Source organism: Oryctolagus cuniculus, chromosome X, assembly GCF_051225735.1.
Source record: "Oryctolagus cuniculus isolate XC-2025 breed Fujian yellow rabbit chromosome X, ASM5122573v1, whole genome shotgun sequence".
NCBI lineage: Eukaryota > Metazoa > Chordata > Mammalia > Lagomorpha > Leporidae > Oryctolagus > Oryctolagus cuniculus.
This window is the reverse complement of record NC_142888.1, coordinates 100,612,044-100,638,523: the sequence shown is the minus strand read 5'-3', so window position 1 is coordinate 100,638,523 and position 26,480 is coordinate 100,612,044. Positions and strand designations below refer to the sequence as shown.

At 40.8% G+C, this 26,480-nt stretch overlaps 1 protein-coding gene and 1 non-coding gene across 5 annotated transcripts in view; one reads left to right on the top strand and one right to left on the bottom strand.

Annotated features, from left to right (window-relative positions):
• The window catches only part of GRIA3 (glutamate ionotropic receptor AMPA type subunit 3), a 318,320-nt gene that overhangs the window by 283,945 nt on the left and 7,895 nt on the right, over positions 1-26,480 (bottom strand). The window lies entirely within an intron of this gene.
• Positions 7,906-8,012, top strand: LOC127485104 (U6 spliceosomal RNA). Its single transcript, XR_007912277.1, has one exon. It is a non-coding gene; the product is annotated as a U6 spliceosomal RNA (small nuclear RNA).

Here is a 26,480-nt window from a genome sequence, read left to right as displayed (position 1 = left end):
ACTGAGCTTTTTCCTTGGCTGCCTGATGAGAGGCCTGGCTCTGGGGACTGACTGGGCTTTCTCAATTCTCCTGACTCATCCTGCAGACTCACTGTCCTCTCCAGCGACCTTCTGAGGGCCTGAAGCTCACGGCTTTAACTTTGCTGGCTCAGGGAGGTCTCAGATGAGGGGGAGTTTGCAGCTGACCTATGCTGCGGTTTTGTTGGCTTTGCAAGATCTGAACACTATTTGTTCTGCTGGGGGAAAAAAGGTATTGCCAAAATGTCCGCGGTCCCGTCGGCACCTTTTGCCCTTTAGCAGCAGCAGCAGCAGCAGCAGCTAGTTAGTACTGAAACGCTATTTGAGGAGTTAGATGTTAGCAATGAGACACAGGTGTCCAGTGGATTCTAGGCTGAACAGTGTGACTAGACCAGAGCTTTAAACCCCGCTTAGACTTTGAGATGGTCTACACAGTTCCGTCTAAGTCTTATTCAGCTTTGGTGCTTCATTGCAGTCTCTCTACACACTGAAAGCAAATCAGGGGATAAAGCTCCCAAAGGTTTGGTTCCTATAACCCCTTTCCCCCACCATTTTTTCCTATTTAGAAACAACACCTGAATCATTCAAACCCCCCCCCCCCAACCCCCGGTCACTGTGGTATGCCTCATCCTCAGTGGTAGTGGAGTCTTGGCATAGGGTTACATGGGAGGTGCAAAAGGTTGCCGGCCAAGTGTGCACTTCATCCTCTTGTCCTGCCTCTCAACCGTTGTCCTCCTCTTCTTCCTTTCTGAAGAGTAGAAACCTTGGGGATCCCCAAAGTCTTCTTAGATATGGGAAGAAGTGCAAGTGGAGAGGGCACTACAGCAGCTTTTTGGAGTTTCTCCCACTGACCAAAGAAACTTAAGACTCAGATGGGAGCATTGATAGAAAAGGAAATGTTCCTTGCAAGCATTGCTGGAACCTCAACTAACACACACACACACTCTCTTTCCCTCTCTCTCTCACACACACATATACACACACACTCACTCTCTCCCTTTCCCCTCTTCACACACACACACAGCACAGCACAGCAAAGCACAAAGAATTGTAAAAAGAAGGAAGACATGTTAGGAAAAGCCATATTCCAATTAGTCTGACTACTGATTATCATGAAACCCTGATAAAATCAATGTTCTGGGGACGTCATAATGGTGGTGAGAATCTCCAACTTCCTGACAAGTTTCTGAGGTAGGGATATCTGGGGATTTGAGGATTACTTATTTTGGTCTCATCTAAGATTTTTTCATCTTAGACAAAAATGAACAGGATCCCAAGGAGGGAATGGTGTGAGTGAATATGGTGTTTATCTGTTTACTTGATGCTTTTAGATTATTTATAAATTTTTGCTAATTTTAGATTATTTTTTGTCTAGCAGTTTGCCTTTGTCAGTGACTTTCCTCCTAGAGGACAGGGGTCACCTCTACTTTAGTGGCTTTGTCCTATATGTAGTGCAGCACTGGGCACAAAGTACAAAGCCTGGGACTGAGTTTGCACTGGCTGCTGGAACTGAGCCCTGGAACTGCAGCCCTGGGTTAGATCAGTGCTTGGCTTTTCTGGGTAGATAAAGATGACATTGGGTATCCTTGGACTCCATGATTGAACTTAGCCATGAAGCAGTTTGCATCTGCTTGGTTTGCCTCTGTGACCAGCTGTATCCATCTCTTTAGCCCCAGATAAAGAGTTGCCATTTTCTGCCATGCTAGGCATATTGGGTATTTTCCTTAATCTGCTATTAGCAACTGGAGGGCAGGACTCATCTTTTCATCTCTATATACTCCAGTACCTGTCGACTCCTAGTGCACGGAACTGAATGGCTGCTTCAGTGCCTTGCATTTGACCTTGCCTCACTGACATGGGAGCCCATTAAAGGAAATTACTCTCAGAGAGTAGCTACTCTAAAACCAACAGCAAGATTCCCTGTCTCCCTGCACTATTGAAGCTGGTATCACAATACTATACCAGGGGAAGGAGGGATGAGGGAAGGGGCAACAGAAACAGACATTTCTTGAGCTTCGTGTTTGTCACAAAAGCTTTGTATGTAGGTACCTCATTTAATTTTCGCAGTGGCTCTCTGGGGGCAGGGATAATTGTTCTTATTTTATAGATGGGAAAGCTGAGAGAGGGAAGTGGCTTTATTAAAGTGCTACAACTTAGCAAGGTAGGAAAACAGATATACCTATCTGTGTTCTCTTACTATTCCAATGGGGCAGCCGAATTTGGGGAAACATTTAGTTGGACTTGTTTTATGTGTCATTTCTGGACCTCAGTGGTGTAAGAGCAAAGATTTCACTCTTCTAAGCATCCTGGTTTTTGGGATGAGTTAGATGATGAACTATCAAGTGTCAAAATGTTGTCACTTGGAAGTTTCCCTATACGGACTTTTGAGTTCGATTTTTCCATCACCCTTGCCAATGCAGCTGTAACAATTGCCTTCAATTGTCACCTTTAGGACAACCACTGATTTTCCTGGTACAGCCTAGAGCAGTATACCTAAGAGTGACCTAAGAATGCAGATTTCTGAAGTCCCCACTGTAATGGATTTTACAGATCTGGGTAGGGCTCCTGACTTTGCCTTGGGGAATACTGGCATCTAGTAGCCCACTCTCAATGTGTGTGTCAGGTTTGTCAGGTTTTCCTCATAAAAAAGGTATGTGATCAAATAAGTTCTGATATCTCTGAGTTAATAACAAGAAATTGATTTCTTTTCCTTTGATCTAGGGAGTATTTCACGTCACAATAGTGCCTGGTACACTGTAAGCACTCAGCTAATTGCTGTTCATTATGGAGGCTACTACTTGCATTAGATTTGATCTCAATCGTGAGAAAGGAATTATTGTTAAACTTGGTTATTTAGGATGAAATTGGCATAAGGTCATTCTTAATGAAGCTAAAGTCTGTGTTTCAGAGTGTTCTTTGGTGAACACTGATCTTTATATGCAGACCTTTAAAGTCTAATAGGGGGACTGCTGAAGTATTTTGCATGGACACATTGCAGATCCTATGTCTGCTATAGTGAATGGATGTGAAAAATGGCAACTGACCTCTACCCTTTGTTTGCCAGTGAGTGCTGCTAAAGTATCTTAATAGCTTATGTTAAGTAGCTTCTTAATATTAATTAACTCAAAGGAGCCTTTCCTTCCTTGTGTAGGGTGAAAATAAATTCAGCTTATCTGTGCCTGAGCATTCAGAACACTAGGCTTGAGAGTTTTATCACTGTGTGCAGGCAGTGATTCTCAAACTTTGCTGTGTTATACAAGTGATCTGGGGTGCTGGTTGAGACAAGAGTTGTTAGTCCTGCTCTCAGAACTTGGGGCTTGGGAATCTGCAATTTTTGACAAAGGGATTCCGAAGAGAAATACTGATGATGTGCTTCTATTTGGGCCACTGAGGATAGAGGGACTGACTGGCTTCTTGTACTAAGGGACAGATCTAATGGCATGGAAGAATTAATTCATCATCTCAAAGGAAGCTGCCCTGCTGCATGTTGACATGTCTGGATCATTTCACTTTCACTGTCTATTTTTTTTCTTTATTGCATGAAACGAGTTATGGAGAATGGCTTCAACCTGTTCCCATTCTAAAAGTGATCAGAATGTTGTAACCTTTAGTTCCACAGTATAAAAAGCTCATTGTACAGGAATGTAGTGTTGGCACTGAGTTGAGGATTGACTTTTGTGATTAAAATTTTAGTTCCAAGGAAACAATATGGACTGCTTTATCAAACTAAATTTATTTCCTCCCTTTTTCTAGTTTTCTTTTCACTTTAAATTGAAATGCATCAACTTTAGGATCAAACTTAGGTAGACAAACATTTCAGCTCTGTCCTCATCAGTAGCATGAATTTAGGAAAATTCCTTAACTTCTTTGTATCCCCTTCCCTTCTTCTGTAAAGTATGTTTAAAAATAGCTGCCTCATAAAGCTAATGGGAATATTAAATGAGGCAACTTATGTAAAGCACTTGGCCCAGTTTCTGGCACATGGTAGATGCTCACTAAATATGAGTGCTCCTCCATAGGAAACAATCTGTGCAGTTCTTCACCCAAGTCATTTTGTCTGAGCAAAAGATCCCACAGATACTCCCAGCCCTCTAGGCTTTAGTGTCCTTATTTGTAAAATGAAGCTAACAAAGTACCTATGTCAGAGTTTGTTGTATGTACTTAAATGACCAAATTCATGTAAAAGCATGTGGCACTATAAAACAGAATGATATTAGTAGCTATTATTACTGATATTATTATTATTTTTTTAAAGATTTTCTTTTTTTATTTTTTTTTTATTTTTTGACAGGCAGAGTGGACAGTGAGAGAGAGGGACAGAGAGAAAGGTCTTCCTTTGCCGTTGGTTCACCCTCCAGTGGCCGCTGCGGCTGGCGCGCTGCGGCCGGCGCACCAGATATTATTACCCATCATTTTCTCCTTGATACTGCACAAACTCCCCAATCTAACAGAACAAATGGTGTTGCTTTAGATGAAAGACTGTGGGGATGGCCGGCGCTGTGGCTCAATAGGCTAACCCTCCGCCTTGTGGCGCTGGCACCCCGGGTTCTAGTCCCGGTCGGGGTGCCGGATTCTGTCCCGGTTGCTCCTCTTCCAGTCCAGCTCTCTGCTGTGGCTTGGGAGTGCAGTGGAGGATGGCCCAAGTGCTTGGGCCCTGCACCTGCATGGGAGACCAGGAGAAGCACCTGGCTCCCGGCTTCAGACCAGCACGGTGCACTGGCCACAGCGTGCCGGCCGCAGTGCCCATTGGGGGGTGAACCAACGACAAAGGAAGACCTTTCTCTCTGTCTCTCTCTCTCACTGTCCACTCTGCCTGTCAAAAAGAAAAAAAAGAAAAAAAAAAGACTGTGGGGACAATGCCTTGGTTTTATAAAATATTATCAATAAATTATTAATTTGTGCCAGAAACCTAAATATAACTCTTGGTACACAACAACAAAAGCTTTGTCCCTGTCACCATCCCACCTGGAGCTCTTGATTGATAAAATGGCACTTTGTTGACTCCATTTAAGCCTAAAGTTGTGACAGTGCAATATAGTAAAATTGACCTCATTAGGGTAATATCTTAAAAGCCCCAAATATGTGGACATTTCTAGAGAAGTAAACATTCTTAGCTATAAAATAAAATACCACATTATTATTTTTAAGAACTTAGAGTTGGGTTTTCTGATTTGAAATTAAAAGGAGGTCAAGAATATTTGAGCTTGCAATCTCAGGGTACAATTTTTTTTTTATTTGACAGTTAGTGAGAAGAGAGACAGAGAGAAAGGTCTTCCTTACCTTGGTTCACTCCCCAAATGGCCACTACGGCCGGAGCTACGCCGATCCGAAGCCAGGAGCCAGGTGCTTCCTCCTGGTCTCCCATGTGGGTGCAGGCGCCCAAGCACTTGGGCCATCCTCCACTGCCTTCCCGGGTCACAGCAGAGAGCTGGACTGGAAGAGGAGCAACCGGGACTAGAACCCGGCACCCATATGGGATGCTGGCGCCACTGGCGGAGGATTAACCAAGTGAGCCATGGTGCCGGTCCCCAAGGGTACAATTTTTAAAAACATTTATATAATGATTCTCACAATGTTTACTCTCAAAGTTCTCTGGGTTATTTCTTTCTGCAGAGACACAGAGATCAGTTATTTTACTTAACACAGACTTTCATGGTCCTGTCATTCCTAATATGGTGCCTTTTACTTAATGGCAGGAAGTCCTTTTGGGGAAGTGCTGAGTCACTAATGTAAGCAAACTTTATGCACAGTATAATTTTAGTCATGAGTAAATTTTATTTTATTATGACTTTTAGAATTGGTAAATTTTATATTGCATGGTTAGTGGTTCTCTATCAGCTTGAATACCGAGTCTATTCATTTGAACACTTTGATCCCTGATGATTCTCAATAACAAAACTAGATTATATAATAAAAATCAGTTCATCAAGAAGATTTTGAGAATCACTTAGGTGTTATGTAGCTTGTGTGTGTGTGTGTGTGTGTGAGAGAGAGAGAGAGAGAGAGAGAGAGAAAAGGGGAGAAGCAGGAAAGAAGAGAGTAAGTGTGAGAAGTGGCACCTAGCATTTATCATATTTTATATAAATTAACAGTTTTTGAATTTTTGATATAGATTTGGGGGCCTGTTGACTAAGTAATTGACTCTTAGAACTTTGGTTATGTCATTGAATTTCTTCTATTAAAGGAGGGGTGATGTTATATCATGCCTCATCAAGAGACTGACACATTCATATTCCATGGATCAAGAGAACTCCTTTGTGTGCAAGGTCATTCAAATCACATGTGCTTTGATGAATAACATCACCACCACCAATAATAACAATAATAACCTCAGCTACTTTTTTATATGGCTTGCTTATCCCCATACTTATCCCCACTCTTGACTGGCTTCTTTAGCAAGGGTGGGCAATTTCTACTTAATACACTCAAAATTTTCTTTGTCCAACTTTGTTATTACCAAGATTATATTTATTGCTATCCTTTGGATTCGGGAATTGCATTCCTCCCTTTTAATTGGTACAAGAGAATCTTCTTATGCTAGCATTTGTGAGTATGGCTTTAAGTGCATAGATGGCCAATCTTCATGATCATGGTATCTCTCCTGCCAGGTAAGTATAGATAGCCAATCTTTTGCCTGAGGGTCTCAGAAAACTCTTGAGAACATCAGGTATGGCATGTAAAGCGTAGGTGGAGAAAAAAATCTTAGTAGTAATATGTTTTCTTCAATATCTTCAAGTGATGTTACATGGACACACACTAAGGGTTAACTGAACCACTACAGTTTACCTGTGTGTAACATATGAATTCAGCGTGAAGGTGTCAAATATATTACTTGTGGATCTTTATTGATCACATTGGTGAATTCTGGCTCATATGATTGGTCATAATGCCTTTACTTGGATGAAAAGATTGTTGCCTCATTTTCTAAATATCTGAATTAAATTGAACAATATAAAACATTTCTGACCCATATACATTTTTGAGGATTAATATTAAAGCATAAGCAACAGGATATTGTTCTAGAATGTGCCTTGCATCTATTTTCAAAAAAAGACATAGTGTAGTATCCAGATATTTCAAGTATACACACTCTTAAAGGACATCAAACACAAATTAGATATTTATAAACCATCAAAGACCCAGCCTTACAAAGTTTGTAAAACTTGCATTAATTACTGGAACACTACAGTAGACAGGATTAGCTACAAAACCTTCAACATTAAAAACATTATAACCTTTTAAAGTCAAAAACATGATCTCATTAATTCTCTCACCACAGAATGCTTGATATGGAAAGGACCTTAGATGTCATCCTGTTTAAACACCTTATTTTACTTAAGAAACTCAAGCCCAGAAAGAAGACTTGTCTGATATCACAGGCAAAAAGGCAGTAGGTGGAAAATCAGAGGAAAAACAAGATAGTACAGTTTCAGAAGCCAAAGAAAGACAGCACCTCAAGAGTAGATAAAACCAGTGTGTGTTGAATGCTTCAAAGAGATTTAGGAAGATGAAAAAGTGAAAAGTAGCCTTTGGATTGGGTAAGAAAAAGGTTTTTGGCAAACTCAAAAGAAAATTGGTCATATATTAGCAAGAATACAAATTGTGGGATAGAAAATGGAGGCAACTCACATAATTCCCAGATTATAGGAGTTAAAGAAGTAGAAAAAGCAGAAAAAAAGTATAAAAAAGCAGGTTGAAAATGATTTAAAAAATAGGGAGTTTTGAGCATTTTGGAAAGGCACAAAAGGATATATTGATCCCAAACTTTTCCTGTTTTTATGATAGAAAATAATGAATTTTAGAGTTCATCAGCCTGTTCAATCTAACACCTCCCAAAACAAACACAGTGGTGTGTGCTGCATACATGTGTTAAAATATCATACAACAGTGCTCGCTTTGGCAGCACATATACTAAAATTGGAACGATACAGAGAAGATTAGCATGGCCCCTGCGCAAGGATGACACGCAAATTTGTGAAGCGTTCCATATTTTTGTAGGAACTAGGACCATGAAAAGAATGTTTACCAGCAGGTTCATTTGTTACTTTGGATTTAGAACTTGGTTTTATTTTTTGATAGTGACAAGAATGGTGCAGTACTAGCAAAGTTCTGGAAGATGCTGTCAGTTTTACTTTGAGAATTTGGTGTTTCTGTATTTTGTTTTCAATAAAATTTCTTAAGTGTTAAAAAAAAATCATACAACACCCCATAATTATGTACAATTACTATATACTAATAAAAATTTTAAGAAAAGAATTTGTTATTTACAAATAAAACACATAAAATACACACACACACACATACAGAGCCAGACCTTGTCCCAAACTTGATATCATTCAAGATAATAGTGTAAAAAATTGCACAGGGGCTTGAAGGCCATCCAGTAGTATGATCAGGTGCTAACCTCCAATCTTCCTGTCGTTATCTTTGAAAAGCACTTGGGCTTACTATCTTCTCTAAATCTAGAATTCATACTGAGCTTAGCATTTACTTTGTTAGCCTTCTTCTCCCATATTAAATGAAATATACATTGGGAACATTTTTCAAGAAAGTCATTGTGCATGCTTATTTGTTGTTGGGACCAATTAATTAGGGGAACCACCTGGAACTCCTATTTAGCTTGGGCTAAATTGGGACAATCTTGAAAATCTTGGCTTCTCTCAAATTATTAGCATGGAACTGATCTCTTTGTGGGTTCAAATGTCAATCAAGCTCTAGGTGGGCATTTCTGTTGCTTGACAATTGATATTCTGGCTGATGTCTGAATCAGGTGTTTAGTTAGTTGCATGGATGGCTAAGAGAGTTAAAAATAGTACTGGTGGCTACAGACCTGGGCATCTATGTCATTCATACCCATAAGTGTTCAAGAAGCAGAGTTAAAGATAAACATATCAAAAGCAATTAAACTATGATGATATTATAGATTTGGGGCTGAAAATATACTTAAATGAATCATGCTGTAATTATGCCTTTGAATGATCATTTCATTTTATCCTTAACAACTATGTGTGGTAGATATTATTATCTCCATATTACACTTTGGGAAACTGAGTCTTTTCAAGAATTCCATGTTCTTTTTGGCTTTCTTCCCTATTGAAATCTACTCTCATGATAGAATCTGCAGATATGTTGTGCTACATCTTTCAAGGGAATTTGTATCTTAAATATTTTCAGTGTAGAATGAAAGTCTAGGCTCTCTGTTCAAGGTACCGTGACATCAGGGAGCAGGAGGGAAGAGCTCTTTGGGGCCAGAGTTAGATGGTCCATTCTAGCACCTATGACATCCAGCGAAGTAACCAGCACTTTTTCTTCCTATATACAAAGCTGATGCTGGCCCCACCACCTAGACTGGCTGTGTTTAGACGAAAAGGAGCCCAGCCTTGAGGGAAGATGGGAAAAGATGACCTTTGAGGTCCTTTTCTTCTCAGGGATTCAATAAGTCCTTGATGTGATGACTTGGAGGGAGAGCAGTTGTTTAATGGTTTCAGCTGGGAGAGATCAGGCCAAAAAGCAATCTACTGACTAGTGATCTGAGTTACTTGCTCAGAAACATTGCAAAACAGCTCAAATATTTGCTTTATTTGGTCAAATCATCCTCTGAGTTTCCTTGTTTCTTTGGGGAGAATCATTTTTCCCTAAGAAGTGGAGGTGGGAGGGATGCTTCATCAGATAATATTTAATGTTGGAAAAGCCCTCACAGGGCTTTTTCATTTCACAGAGGGTCTGAGATCCAGAGATGTCATGATTTGTTAAGAGTCTGAGCTGGGACTGGAACCCAGGATACCGGGCTCCCAGCCCACCCCACTGTTTGATAACATCCTTTTCAAAACTTGTATTTTTATTTAGTCTCCAGTAAAGATCAGAAAAATACAACCATCAAAGTGAGGTTTAGCGAGAGAAATAATTGCCTCTCTACTCAATCTCTTCCCACTAGGACCTTTTTTCTTTAGTAAAACTTGATACCCCAGTATATCACTGGGCTTGATATCACATATAATTATATATTATATATCTAATTAGAACCATCTCATATTCTTTGCTTTTCTGGTTGAGCTGGCCTTTGAGAATCAGGAGAAAAGGTGATCTTCAGTGTTGTTGGGTTTGTATGGTGGTACTGCCTGCAGGTAGGGAAAAGAGTTGAGCCTGAAGCTGAGGGATCTAACTTGTGTCCTTAGCAGGGAGTCCCTTTTTATTTACTGGTTCGGATGTGGACTTTGTAGGTCTTGCCTCTTTTGGCCTTCCCTTGTCAGGACTGTTGAGCAGACTAGTGCACATCCCCGAGATGCTTGACTTAAAGACTTGAGTCTCACATCCTACCCAAAGTCCCAGGCAGGGTTTTCTTCTGCCTGCCTCAGTTTGATTTACCGGGCTCACTTTAGTCTTCATAGCAGTGAGACATGCAAATAGCACATGCATTCATCAAGGAGCAAGCCCCACTAAAGTAGAAGCCCACCTGTAACTTACATAGTAGTTTGAGCAAAGAAACCCTCCTACCAATCTGAAAGAAGACAACAGATTTCTTCCAAAGATGCTAGAATTCATAGTCCTTCCAGCACAGTGTGGAATAGTATAATGGTTAAAAAAGAAGGCTTTAAGCCTGTCTGTGTTCATCTCTAGCTCCATCATTTATGTGACCTTGGCCAAATGACTTAACTTCTGCATACCCACTTTCCTCATCTAGAAATAGATCTAAGTCATATGTAGTTTTGATGACTGGAAGAGTAAATAAGTATAAATCATTTAGAGGGATGCCTGGTATGTAGGGAGCACTGTGTTAGCTCCTATTATTTCCAATACTATTGTTAGCACCTACAAAGTGGTCATAATGAAGAACAAACTGAAAGGTGTGGTCATCTGGAATTGGTTGAAACTGCCACTCTTTCTGTTCCTAGACTGTTTTGCAAATGAAGATATTGAAAGGCCTTCCCCCCACCAGGTGTGTTCAAATCACTGTGGTCCCTTCTTCTCTAAACGGAAGTTGAAATTTGTCTTGCAGAGATGATCTTGCAGACACATACATTTTCCTCCAAGAGGAGAGCAGTCCTGTTGCTGCAGCAGAAATGAACAGTGTGCTGAGTACACAGAAAGTGAAGGGCCCTTGTAAATAAAGTAGCAAATTAGCAATGATTTTGCCAGCAGTTTTAAAACAAATGGATTGAAAGAGATTTCAATAACGGCATGCCTAACTTAGAGCTGCACTTGAAGCATTTAGCAAATGTGTCATCTCAGTATTGAAGACAGAATCTAATCAAAGCATGTTTATAATTACATATCACATATAATATCTCTCCAAATTATGTTCCACCAGGTGAGATGCCATTCCCTGGAATGCTGAAATCAACTGTTTGTTAGGCCTTTATTATTATTAAAAAGAACAGGTTGAGGGTACCAAGAGAGACTCAGATAAATGAAAGTGCTTCATTTTAATTAGACAGAAGCACACATGCACGCACACACACACACACACACACACTATGGGTAGCCTGTATGGAGAACCTCGTGCCAGTAAAAACTGCCTCCAAAGGTATGACTCTATATTAATTTAAATCAGACAGAGACTGGCGCTGCGTTCTTTTATTTTTCATTAACATTTTGATTTAGAACAACAGATTGCTGCAGTGAGGGGACAAGAACAGCAGCCAGTGAGCCATCTGCCGAGCATCTCGCTGACGACTCCACTACTGAAAGAAGCTGGTGACTATGGAATGTATGCAAGAGGGACACACACCATTAGCTAAGTGACAGGATGAAAGATGGGAAACTTTGCCGGGTCAGAGGAGACAGAGATGGAGAAGGCAAAGCAGAGCCCATTCTGATTGGAATTTCAAAAGATCCGAATGCTTGCAGTAGGCCAATAGGCTAGCAATCTTTGGAGGGTGTGCTTGTAGAGTTTTTTTTCCCCTTTGAAATTACAGGTGGAACGGAGAAAAGGCGAGCGACAGGCTAAACACATACTGATTTGCTATGCATCTCACAAGGGCTCCGTTTTCCAGATCAGTGAAGATTTAGCCCTTTAGACATACCAGCTCTTGAACCAGTTGAGACTGAAATCTTTCTAAAATGGAAAGCTCCTTCTCTGCTTTTTGAAACACAGTAGAGCACTGGCACATCTAGGCAGGGGTGGTGGGAGTGGGCTGCCCAGTGCACTGTAGAGAACTGAAAGGCAGTGATGTGCTGTTAAAGTCTGCTTTTTAATTGTCACAAGGCACAGGCATTTCTAAACAGTATCAGTGGAAACAGTACTGATGGCTTGGAGGGACCTCTCCCATAACCCCATACCCCTTGTATCTCAGTGCATTCAAATGAACACAGTTCAGTTTTCCATGGATTGTTCTGGGTCTTTACTGAGCACTTCAATTCTAGCACCCAGTTGCTGTCTGTGAGTCTATTTGCCCTCTGAAATGTTTGCTCCTACACGAAATAGCAGCAGACTTGGTGATTCTGCATGCTGTTCTATCGCTGTCAGCTGTCACATTTCTGTATGTCCTCTTTTAGGAGCACCCCATTTCTAATATGCTATCTTGGGTAATCTAGCAAGGATGGAACACTGTCAGCCACTGTGAGAGAAGAGATAGAAGGCTATGAAAAAAGATTAAAAAGCATGGTGATTTGTATCCTCTGCATAATAAGGCGTGGAGGTGTGTGATGCATTGTCAAAAGTTTTTCTTGAAAATGGTTAAAATAAAAAGAGCACTTGCACTGCTGAAAGATGTGTGCTTCAATTATCTGGAAAATTAGCTTAGATGGAACCACTCATTCCCTTATAATGCTAGTTAAACGGAGATAGCATGGTGAACGGAAAGAATACAGTATTAGCCTCGGTTTGGGTCCCACCCCTGCCACTTACTGGAAACAACATTTGAACTTCTTTGAGTCTGATCCTTTAACCGTAAAATTGATAGAGTAATAATATCTGCCTCATCCCCCTATTCAGGGATACAGGAGCCCTGAAAAGCCCAATACTTTGCCATGGCTGGAAAGTTATGGACTTGATTACTAGCACAATGTGTATCGATTGATTGGTATTGGCTTTTAGCTCAGCATCTATGCAGTGGAGGATGGAGAAGGATGCCCATTGGCGACAGCGTTTACTATGTGCAAGGCATCAAACAGAGCATCCAGTGTGATTTTTCTCATTTAATCCTGACAATCAACGTATAAGGGAGATAGTACTATGAACCAAAGCCCAGAGTGGTTAGGTAATTTGCTGAGGGCCACACAGCTGGAAGAGAAGAGGCAGAACCAGAATTCTAACCCAGGTCAGCTCCAGCTTTAAAGCTCACATAATGGTGCTTTTAATATTTGGAGCCCAAGTTTGCCTACTGTACTGAACAAAAGAAAACTCCATATTATCTAAACAGCATGCCGTCCTTACAAGGGACTTGAGGAGTGGGAGAATGGGTCATGAAATATAAATTCCAGAGTGTGGGCCTCCGCTGTGGAGACCAGACTTGAGTGCAATGCCTTGGTAGAGTTAGGGGCATTTTCTGAGCATCCTCAATGCCCTGGGCTCCTTAGCAACGAAAGGCGAGGAAGAGCAAGGAAGAGGGCGGAGTTCTCCCATGAGATGATCTGAATTAAACATAGTTGAAGCTAGAAAGGACCTTGGAGGTAACTTAGTCTAATGCCTCTATTTTTATCAATAGGAAAAGATGTGGCAGTGACCTATGACCCAGCTAGTTGATAGTGGCAGGGCCAGGTGCGGGAAGTAAGAACGTTTTCTTCCATAACATACTGATTCCTTTATAGGCCTTGAACAGTATCACCCTGCACAAACCAGCCCCAGCCATCTCAGCTTCTCAGTTTGAGCCAACCAACCCGAAATACCACACCTTTCCCACCTCCGCCCCACTTCCCGCTTCACCGGAAAACACAATCACAATTCTCAGACCGTGTGTGTTTTCAGCACTCATTCACTGAGGCTGTCAGAGGATCTCGTTGTCCTCTGATTTCGAGCTCTGAGATTAAACACATCCCCAAACAGCCTCGTTTCCCTTAATAACCTATCATTGCCTTAGCAGTCATAAATGCATTGAACCTTCTCTGACAGAATTTATTTATTTATTTTCAGCTGGCACCAGCTCTAGGTGAGGGGGTTCCATATGTTTACTCCCCACAGGGTAAAGTAGGCCTGACTTTGACTTGCCCGAAATTTGTTCCTTTCAAGCTTCTAGAGGTGGGGGTGGGGGTGGGGTAGGAGCCTGTTGTTGTGGCAAAACAGGGCTTGGTGAGCAAGGCTGCTTCCCTATTCGTTTCATCTTGTGGACTATGGCCACTTACTACAGACATAAGGGGCCCCCTTGGGGATGCTTCTTGCCTGGTGAACATTTTAGGCCCAACGGTCAGTGGTCTCTGCTACAACATAGGGTGCTTTGTGACTGCTTTCTCCAGTACTCCCTGGCCAAAGTAGGAAGGCACTTTCAGGAAGAGCTGTGATCTGCCACTGGCAATAGGGTCCCCTTAGGCTAAAGGGCAGAAAGGGGGCACTTCCGGGTTGGGGGAGGGAGGAGATGAACCTGGATGGACACTGTCTGGACCACGGTGGCAGCTGTGGAAGGCAGCCAAAATTCTGAAACTAAGGACAGTAAAACCTCATTTGGGCTTATTCTATTAACACATTTCACACTACATTTCTTAAGGGGCTGCCTTGTCAGATAGGATTTGTTAGTCACTTTTGGAGCCTGCTATTGAAAAACTCCTTTCTTGTTTCTTTTTAGCATAACCTTCTGTGCAAGTGAACTTGAAAAGGTTATCAGACGGAAGGGTTTACCTGTTCTCATCTCAGCTAAAATAATGTAAAGATGAAAGTACCCAGCGTGTATATTTACCGAGTACCTGGAGAGATATTATTCAGGAGGTGCAGCAATATCTGAGCTGCCATCAGGGACATAGCCCTTGCCTGATGTGGGACCATATGTGTGTCAGGGTGAAATGAACACTCTGGCTGTAATCTATGTACTCCATTCAAACAATTGGCAATTGTAGTTTCAAGCAACTGGCAATTTCATCCACTTTACTAAGTTTTCCAAAAACACATAAAGCAAGAACTGGCTGCGAAGATAAATATGAATCATCGGAGAGAGGCCATCTGCTGCAGTGGTCATTGCTGGGACAACAGAAGTCTCTTGGGAATCTGGGCAAGCCTGAAGGCATTCTCCGCACCTGACTGAACCCTTCCCATTACCTTCCTGCCCCCTCACTCTCCCTCACCTGCAATGAAGTTGGCATTTTGAAATGTAGTGGAGGCTTATTCTGGCCACAAACACCCAATTAATTAGGTCCCACTTACATGATATCCACAGGCAACTGGATTTTTTTTTCTTTTCTCCCTTTTCAATAACGGTCAACAAACAAAGAGCTGCAATGATTGCTTTCGGATTGTTCTTAGGAAATCAGGCGAACTGAGTTCTAGTGGCAGTTCTGATTGGCTCTATGAGGTTGAGCTCTCTTGTCTCAATCTCTTTTCTTGCATATAACATAAATATGTTGGCATAGTTGATCTCTAAGGTCCCTTCTGTCTGTCATGGTCTAGCTTTGCAACACTGAGGGTTTTCTTGTCAAGACATCTCCCAAGGCTTAGTATATTCAGACTAGTCTCCTGGGTCATCTCCATCTTCAGTCCTCCCATGAGATAATCATCCACTTCAGGTAATTGCATGTACCTAACAATCACATTTCTTAGTTTTCAAAGTGCTTTCACATTTATTCGCTCATGTGATCTTGATAACATCCCTGCAAGGCACACAGCTAAGGCATTATCATCCCCATTTTGTTCATGAAGAAACTTTGAGAGCTACATTAGTAAAAACAACTCACGCAAGGTCAGAGGGTTAGATAATAGTAAAGAGGAAACAAGAACCTGGGTTTCCTTTTTTAGTTCAGAAATTTTAAGTATAATGTAAAAAGTTTAATTGACACAAAGTTATACATATTACAGGGTAGAGTGTGACATTTCAGTACATGTATTCAATATGTAATGAGCAGATCAGGCTAATTGGTATACCCATCACCTCAAGCATTTATCATTGGTATTGGGAACACTGAAAAGCCTCTATCCTAGCTATTTTGAGAACCCAGGTTTTCTAACTTCAAGTCTGGTGCCCTTTTCCTTTGGCAAATATAAGAATGGCAATTAATATTTTTGGAGTATTCAAATATGCCAAGTGCTTTCTGTATATTTTATAATCAAATTTTTACCACAACCTTATGAGGTGAATACCACTATCTTCTCTATTAGTCAGACAGCAAAACTGAGGCCTGGAGGCATGAAGTTCCTTACCTGTGGCTTTAAGACTAGAAAGATACTGATCTCGGGTTGGAACCCTGAGAGCCAAGTTTCTGAGCATAACCGTCATTGCTCTATGGCTGGTCTTGAGTTATAAAGCATGCGCCTTAAAGAGAATGGAAGGTCAAGTTGCTACTTTTGTTGCCCTATCTGGTGGAGAAATAAGGGTCATTTCAGAAAGACCAAGGCAATGGAAAGTCAGAAGGCATTTATTACTATGCTCACACAACTGTGCTTGTATGCAGGTACTATAGGAAGATGAGGGATAATTGTAATCCTTAGTGAATTGGGAGTCCACCTGCATACATAAAATTGGATACTGGTTTGAAATATACATATATGTCATAAAATAACTGTGCTACAATAATTTATACATATCAAAAAATAAAAAAATTAAAGGACTTTTAAAGGGGAAAAAAAGGAAAAATGTTGCCAATATAATATAAATTAAAAATGCAAGATGCAGATGCATATGGTAAAACTCAATTTTGTATGATTCTTACTTTACCTGGGTGAGTCTTCCCATCAATAATTTTTTTGATTCTGGTACTGTGGTACAGAATTAAGCCACCATCTGCAGCGCCAGCATCCCATTTGGGCACTGATTCGAGTCCCGGCCACTCTGCTTCTGATCCAGGTCCCTGCTAATGTGCCTAGGAAAGCAGCCTCAGAGGAAGGCCCAGATCCTTGGGCCACTGCAGTCACATGGCAAACCTGGATGAAGCATCTGCCTCTCCCTCTCTGTAACTCTGCTTTTCAAACAAATAAATGTCTTTAATTATTTTTTTATTTCACAGTGAACATGAATTAATATTACACTTTAATGTCTAAGATCACCAAATGATTTACAATTTGAAAAAAAATCAGGTTGGGGTAATATGTCTTACCTATATGCAACAATTAGAGAAACAGAAAATAGTAAAGTGATAAAATCTGAAATATTAAGTACAGTTTTCTGCCTGTAAGATGAAAAGCATGGTGGAAAATAGCCCACTCTGTGGATCTGCCAGTCTAGATTCTCATCTTGACTCTGTTACAAGGGAGATACATTACATTTGGCAAATCTCTCCTCCTTTCTTGTCTTCATGTTACTCATCCACAAAATGACGTAGCTGGACTAGAACTACTTGACCTAGTGCCAATAGTCTGTGATCTATAATGGAATGTGATGGCATTGTTTTGCTCATTCCCAACTATAAATCAGAAGGTGGTAAAATGATTACAGATTAACACTGGAGGTGCTGAATAGAAGATGCTATTAACCATGGCCCCTGAAACTCACACTTTACTGGATTTCTGCTTCATTTGCTGTGCATCTATTCATCTTCTCTGCCACCTATTTAAAACTGACAGGGTTGTCATTGTCATATGCAATATCATTGTGCAGCAGTGAAAGCTAAGAGGAGAAGCATTGTGTTGGCAAGGCATCTTGGAGAAGTTCCTAATGTTAGAAGACTTTAATCCCAGCTCACCTATCAAATAGCTGTGTGACTTGGGGCTACTCACTTAGCCTCTCTGTTCCTCAGTTTCCTCAGCTAAAAAATATGATCTGTGATCCCCTAAGACAACACAGCAATGGGCTTGGGTAAGAAATGAGGAGACAAGGTAGTACTTGTGGAGCATTGGGTTCCTGGGATCTGGAGGGAATACATTTGCCTTTGGTCATCCCCCAGGTTTTGGCCTGCTGGAGATGGCATGCTGTTAGATCAGCTGCAGAAGACTGAGAACCAGAGTGGGTGGGGAAAGTCTGCACTGCCTGGTGGTCCTCAGCAGAATCCTTTCTGGTGAATCTATGCTTGTAGAATCAGCTAGTTAACCTTTGCTCTGGAGAGAATGGAGACTGAAATGCTGGAAAATCACATTAGCAAAATTTCTCTTTCAGCTTTTCCATATCTCCTTCTTTTGCTACTTGCAGTTTGACTTTGGCAAGCACCATCAAATGAGGAAAATCCATCCACTCAAATGGATATGCTCTAAATTTCCATCTACACATCACATGCAATTAAAGAACTCAGAAAAGTCATGGCTGGACCAGTTCAACTGGCAGCACAGTTTTCCTTGTCTGAGTGAAAAACTTCAAGATCTAGCTTGCCACTCTCTCATTTCAAGTACATTAAAATGGACTCTACATTTAAAGAAAATTGTTCTTTCCTTCAAGCCAGCAAGTGCCAAGGTTATCATCTTACTTCCTATGTGGTTTTATTCAAATTAATAATTTCATATGTTATTCAGAGGAAAAAATCAGAAGGGATCTGGTTTCTAGACAATTCCAATTCAATGGTGGTATGCTTAGGCCTTGAAGTATGTATGCCCTGGCTTTTTAGGTATCTTATCACTTATTTCTTTTTCTATCTTTTTTTGTCTCAAGGCAAATCTCCAATGCCAAGGACATGCAGTACGTATTCAAAAATTACCCCATCCAGCTTCTTCTCAGCTACAGATTCAGGGGTTACCAGCTAGTTTGTAGAGCTATATGGATGGCTACACATGAGAAAAATCTCTCACAGTTTGGTTCTCACCAATTTGATTCCTCTTCTCCATTTATCAACCACCTCACTACTCTGCGTTAATAATAGTTAACATTTGTTGAAGACTTACTATATGCAAGACATTGTGGTAAATATTCACATGTATAATCTCATAATTTTTACAGTAACATTATAAGGATAGTTACTATTGAATGCACCTTCATTTCACAGGTGAGAAAAATGAGGCTCAGAGAGGTTATGTAATTTGCCCAAGGTCATATTGCTAGTAAGAGAAGAAAGATTCAAATGCAGAGAGTCCAGTGTAGAGACATTCTCTGCCCTTTGATGGCTCCCTAAATAAGTATAAAAAACAGCCTTCCACTAGGCATGGGTCAAAGAATAATCCTTTCTTCCAGAGAGTTAGGTGTAAAACCCAAGAGACAGGAGTTAGTGATTTAAGAGCTGGGTAGTACCAGGTCTTTTACCCAGGGGAAAGGTCACCTTTCCTCATTGTTTTCCTCTTCTCATGTTTTACAGATCTATAGTCTGTGGAAGGAAGAATTAGGGACAGTAAGAGTTAGGTGTGAAAGAAGCCATGATGCTGAGGGACACCACTGGTAGGTCTTGCACAAGGCTGACTGATCTCTTGTAAGAGTCTATGATATTTAGATGAAGAATTCTTAGACTCAGAGATGTGCCAAAGGTGGGTCTCTGTTGAGCTTTCATCATCTGAATGACAAGAGTCTAAAATGATTATCAACTGCTAAGTGTCACCAGGAAATGGGAAAGAACCAGGGGAAGATGTAGCCAATGTGTGTGCCAGGGCAATGCCTTCTCCCCAGGAGAATGGGCAGTATGGCATGCTTCTCTCTTCAGTGCCCTGGGCTTTTAACTCCAGGGTCAAGGAAGAAATCTTGCTCACTAATAGCTCTGTTGCATCCAAGGAAGTGAGGGGGCTTCCTGCAGGAAAGGGAGCTTTTTCTGAAGCCCATCGGTGGGCAGCCCCATTTCCAAGACAAAATTTATGAGGACTGACTGCAGAGCCAGTCCCCTGGGTGCTTGGCCTAAGTGTTTTCTTCCTAATCAATTTTAGGAGTACAAATAGATGTCCCCTGGGTCTCTTGGAAGTCACAGGGGCTACTTGTGTACCGTTGGATAATGAATTGTCATAAAAAGAGCCAAAAGGATGACTCATTTTGATTGGAAGCAGACAGAATTCCAGATGAATATAGTTTCTTTGGGAAAGAAGATTCTAGGCTTTCCTTGAATCTGTTAGCCTTTAGATTATGAAGAAATATGAATTGCTGAGTTCTTTGACCACAGAATATCTGAGTAGCTGTTGCTGTCAAGAGGCAAACTGGCTGGGCAAGTTTGGATGCATGGATAGAGATGTACAAGGGCAGGGTGGTAGACTGGTGATCTGAAGGGGTGCTTTGATGGCTTTGTTGGCAGGCAAAAATAATTTTGGGTTTGGGGAAGAACTGAAAGCTAGAAAGGCTCAGAAGCCAGCTATTCAGGAAGGAAATCTGATCCCTCAAATGACAAGAGATTTTACATTTCAGATGAAACTAGGTTTCTGTTTATAGGACGAAAAGCTCCAAAGCTCTTCAACTAATAATGATATTGATAGTAATATCCAATATGTGCCAGGCACTATCCTATGTGATTTATGTGGATTTGTGAATTATTTCATTTAAAGCTCTCAACAACTCTCGGAGGTAAGAACTATTGTTTTTTTTTTTCACTTTGTATTTGGGGAAACTGAGGGAAAATGAAGTTATTGTGAATTGCTCAAGGTTTCACAGCTTGTAAGTGGAAGAGATGAGATGAGCAAGGATCATAGAGTGTCATGAAGGCCAAGAATAGATGAATATGAAGAGAAATTTCTAGCTATAGAAATTTCTAGCTATAGAAATTCTTATAAGAGAATTTGAGGGCTCTATTTTGAATGATCTTTTCTCAGTAAGAAATGAAGTGAGGTGATAACTGAAAAATTAGATAAGACTTAATGATAGGATATCAAAGATGGAAATCTCAGAGCCCCTCCAGAAGAACTCCTCCACTTCACAAATGATAAAACCTAGAGTCAGAGACAGGAGAGACTTGTTCAAAGTCATCCAGGCAGTTGATGTCAGAACTGAGACTTGAACATAGATCTCCTAATTCCTAGCCTATTGATCATTCCAATGCACCATAACCCCTTTACAGCTTCGTAAGCTGTAAAAAACATGGTATCCCAAGTGTTTTCTGTAATTTATAAGACATTGACATAAATCGTGTACTATGTATGTGGGTAGGTTATTCTTAATCTATACCCTAGAAGTGGTCAGTTACTCTCATTGGAGAATACTGAGTCCACTTAAAAAATTCAAATCAAGGATAGTTCTAAAAGCATCTCAGGAGTTTATCTCCACTGAACACCAGATGCTTTGTTAATTAACATTCATATCATTGATGAAATTAGTAGTGTTCATTATATGTGAACCAGCTAGAAATATGGTAGAGGTATTCCCAAACTTGCAGAAAGAATATACAAGGCTCTAATAAGCTCTGTAGTATTATCCCTTAGAAATTGTATCCTAGGTTCAATTTGTAAATTGTCCCGTGGGCAGTCACTAATGGGGTTTCTTGGGTAGCTGAATTCTGCCACTAGAATGCCGTCTTGTCTGCCTTAAGTGAACCTTCAGGCAAGGTGCTGTTGGAACACCTAAAAGGAAAAGAAGCTGAACTCGACTGAGCCTATAAAACAGGCTGCACAAGTGCTTTGTTTCTATTTGATATTACTTTAATAGGAAGTAGAATGTTGTCTGAGGCTTGCTTTTATACCTGGTAGTGAGGTTATGGGGGAGAAGACCTATACCTCCCACTCTAACTATGGCAGGCTATTAATATTCAACAAAAAGTACCTAATCAATGTGAATGATCAAGTTGGCTTAGGTCAGTTTACAACTTCAGGTAACCAACTACACCCATACATCTTTATTTTGGACCTTGGCCTGAAGGTGGTTAGCCTCTTTTTTTTAAAGACATATTTGAGAGAGAGAGAGCTAGAGAGAGAGAGAGCTCCCATCTATTGGTTTAGTACCGAAGTGCCCACAACAGATAGGGTTGGGCTAGGGCTGAATCCAGGGGTTTGGAACTTAACCCAGGCCTCCCATTAGGATGACAGGAACCCAAATACTTGAGTCATCACTTCTGCCTCCTACTGTGTGCATTGTCAGGAAGCTGGAATCAGGAGTCAGATATGAACTCAGGTACTCTGATATGGTATATGGTCTCCTTAACCACTAGGCGAAATGCCTGCTCCCAACCTCTTTTCTTAGAGTATGTGGGATTCTCCTACCATGGGTGACTGTTGACAGATCCTTACTTAATTCAATGGCTTCCCAACTGTGGGCCTATGGTTTGCATATATTGGAACAAACAGGTACCCCCAAACAGGCCCCTCTAGAAGTGTCTCTTTTAACTTGATGAGTACTTCTTAATGACTCTGTGCCAGTGTTCTGACCTTACTGTAGGCCTCAGCATTGCGTGGGGAGAGATTATTTAGAGTTGAGATTGCATTCAACAAGGTATATATGAGAAGGACTATAAGCATATGCACAAGGAAGAGAAGGCTCCACAGTATTGAGATACCTTGATGGCACAGTAAGAGGAGAAACTCAAAATAGGGTTTCTTCTGAGAGGAGCTTTTCTCTGCTGTTCTCAGTAGTTGTAACTACCGGTTAATGGAGCTACCTTAACCAGTAACCTAGCTGCTGAAAGGATTAGTATAGTGTAGAAGCTTGCAACTTCCACTTCTGATCACCTCAGATTCTGTTGTAGGCATTTTGTTTATCTCACAACATTTTTTAAAAAGTTGGATTTGAAAATTTTCAGGTAGGGGCGTGGGCTCTCCAGATTGCCAGAAGCCCTACCACTCCCTATTATGACAAACCCAACCCAGTTCCCCAATTATGTGATCTGCCTCGCCTCTATAATCACTTTAGATTTCAACCCCGGTTGAGATTCTAGTAGGTTCTAGTAGCAGGAAGATCTCAGGTACAATTCTGGCTCTGCTACTTAGTCAGCTGTGTGACCTTGAGCTAGTTCCTTATTCAAGGGTCTTCAAAAGTTCATGAAAAATGTGTAATATGAAAAAAAACTATGCATAGATTTGCTTTAAGTGCACCAAAATAAACTTCTCTTTTAATTAACTTTTCCATGAACCATTTGAAATACCCTTCTACATTTTGAACCACCTCTGATCTAATTCCTCTTTTGTAAGTTGGGGAAGAGAGTTTCTCTCTTTTAGCAATATTGTAAAGTTTCTATGAAATAAGGCATATCAAATATCCAGTGCCTTCTGTGTGGCACAGGTTCAATAAAAGGCGGTTATTACCATCATTGTTACTATTATTTCAGCTCTAGTTTTAAGTTCATTGATAGCAAGGATGTAGAGGAAGGCACACCAAATGCTATAATAAACTGATTGCAATGCATCTATTTATAACAAATGCGTTGGCATTTTCCATGACACATAGTTTATAGCATGGCTAAGGACCAATCATTACCTGCCAAGCAAAGAAGGGAAGCAGCATTGTTAATACGAAGAGCATTCTTTTGTCTCTGCTTATCATCCAGAAGAGCATCTTGGCTTTGTTTCCCTTAGAGATTGTGCCTTGAATGTGGTCTTTTTATTATTTTAACTCTTGGATTTCCAGACTGGGAGCCAAACTCATTAATACTTGCTTGGGCCAATGGCACCTCACTTAGATAGAGATATAACATGCAAAAAACTCCTGGCACAATACCTGGTGCTTGTAGGTGCCCAATAAATATTCAGTTTGTATCTGTATATCTCTGTTTGCAGTACTAGGGCTCATTAAACTAGTGATTCCCAAATTGAGCCTGCAATAAACTTGTGATTCCCAAATTGAGTATGCATTAATATCCTCCATAGAGTTTGCAAAAAAAGGCCTATTCTTATATGTCCTGATTCAATACATCTGGGGTATGACCTATGAATTCATATTTAACAGGCATTACTGGTGATTCTGATATAGATGGCCCAAATCAAGAAATACTCTTTTGAACTAATCAACAAGTAGCTTTGGAAATTACAATGAAATATATGGATATTTGAGAATCTGTAACAGATTCTGGTTGCTTGTGGATGTTAGTGCCCTTAGTACCTTAAATTTACAAGGGTATTTACCCATAAATTGATGCATATGCATATCCATGCATTTACTCCTCTGTGGCCTGGGTCCTGATACCTTTCTGTCTCATCTATTGCTGTTGGCCTGGCTTCCTTCTGGGCAGCTGCAAAGATGAGGGCCCTGGACCCTGGCTGCAATGAGTAATTGGCAAGGTAGACCAGTTAATCATGGATAATTGAGAGGGGACTATTTTTCATCCCAACAATGTTTAAAAGCTTAAAGAATCCTGACTACCATTATGCCTGCCTCCATACTGCCCCTCCATCACAAACTAACTTTACTTCTGAAAGTTTTGCACTGTAACTGGAGAATACAGAGGCTGAGTCCATCTATTGCAGCAAACAACTATGCACAGAATAGGTGGCATGTGCACTACCATCAGAAGGGTGTGACTTGATGGAGCAAAGGCAAATAAAATAGTCAAAGGCAACTAAAATCATAGTTAATCCAAGTCTAGAACTTATCCCTGGAGAAAGTAAAATGTTGGAAAATAGGTGAAGTGTACTTTGAGGACTCTTCTTCATCCTTAAGGGTTTCCAAGTGCCCCCTAAATTCCCATCACCAATTTATTGGCCCACCTCTTTGGGCAGGGTCACTTACCTGTCCTGGAAAGGCCCCTTGAGTATCCTGCAAAATAATGGGTTGTAATCTGAACAAAGAATTCTGGTTGAAATATTAATTGCTGAAAAGGGCTCAACTCATTCCCTTCCAGATAGATAGTACACTTCCATTGTAGCAGTGCAGTAACACAAATAAATGCATTTGTAGCATTTTAAACTAATGTCAGACTGTTGGGAGTTAGTATTTTGAGGGAATCAGGTACTGTTTTGCATTCCTCAAATGACACTAGGTAAGCTTTTAATGACTTCCTGGGAGCAGTCTTGGTTCAGATATGTTAGAAAGCAACATTATTTCCTTTTCTCCTGTCAGTGAGTATCTGGAACAGACCTTCAAAATGGTAAACTTTTTAGGCTCTTAGGTAAGTAGATAGTATTTGAGTTGAGTTGCACTTCTTGTTCTTAACCCTGTTTAAGGGAAGTCAGACAGCTGAGGAGCAGGTGTTATATGCCTTCTTCCTGCACACCTTAAGGGACGCAGGAAGCTAAGTGGAAAGGAAGTTGGAACTGCATACCAACAGTAGCTCTCTTGAGCAAGTTGTTTCAAAAAGGGGTACTTTGCAGTGTGGCAAAAATCCAGAAAACTCTCACCCTAGGTCATGAGCTACCTCCACTGTCAGCTTGCCTTCCAGTTCCCACTCCATATCCCTTTAAAACGCAATTATAAGTAAGTGCTCTCATCAGACATCTATTCTTGCCACCTACATGTGGTTGAAATGGCCACAGTTGTTGGGAATATGATACATTCTTGAGTCAGAATGAACCAAATATGTCTGGTACAGAACTTTCTTTGGAAGAAGCTACAAATGTGGGAAGATCTTATTTGGAAGAGATTTTTCTTTGGTGATCACAGCCTCCTTACTCTGGACTCTTCCTCCAAAGCGTGGTTCAAGAATCAGCAGCATTGGCATCACTTGGGAACTTTTGAGAAATGCAAATTCTTGAGCCCCACTGCAGACCTAGTGAATCAGGATCTTCATTTGAGCAAGATCCCCAGGTGATTGGTGTACAGGTGGAAGGTTGAAAAATGCTATACACTGAATTGTGTCCCATAGGGTCGAGGGATCATTACGAGCTGTGTTTCTTCTCCTCATTTGTATCTTTGCTCCTGTATCTCTTCCAAATAAAGATGGTCATGTTGAAGATCATTGCTTATGGAGCCACTGACAGTTGTTAACTGAAGAGCAGGGAGATCAAGACAGAAGGAAATAAACACTTACTTCTGTGACCAGTACCCTCATGGAAGTCCAGAAGACAGTTTACTGGTTATTACCATTGGGAGGGAGGCCAAAAGTATGCTTGAAACAAGGCAAGGGAGGGGTGGAGGAAGAGGAGGAGATATGGCTCAGCTAGCCTTCCGAGCGCCTCCAGAGCTACCACTTATTGACCATGAGAGTCCTGTTGCCCCATAAACATGGCATTCCTCATGCTATCTCAGGAAAAGGAAACTTTCAGCCTGATTTTCAGCTTCCCCACCACCCGTCTCCTCTCCTGTGACCTTCCTTCTGTGCCAGTGCACCTCCTGCGAGTGCCCACAGAGGCAGTTCCAGACTCCATAACAATCTTTTTAAGAAAATGGATCCCTATGAACTTAGCTCGCTTCCCAAATCACTCCAAAAGCTTTTAGATTCAACTCAGAGAAATTGAATCTACCTTTGCCTTGGGTATACTTACACTCAGCCTTCTATCTATATGCAGCTACCTTTTTTCCTTTTTTTAAAAAAAACCTTTTATTTAATAAATATAAATTTCAAAAGTACAACTTTTGGATTATAGCGGTTTTTTCCCCCATAACCACCCTCCCACCTCAAACCATCCCATCTCCTACTCCCTCTCCCATCCCATTCTTCATTAAGATTCATTTTTAATTATCTTTATATACAGAAGATCA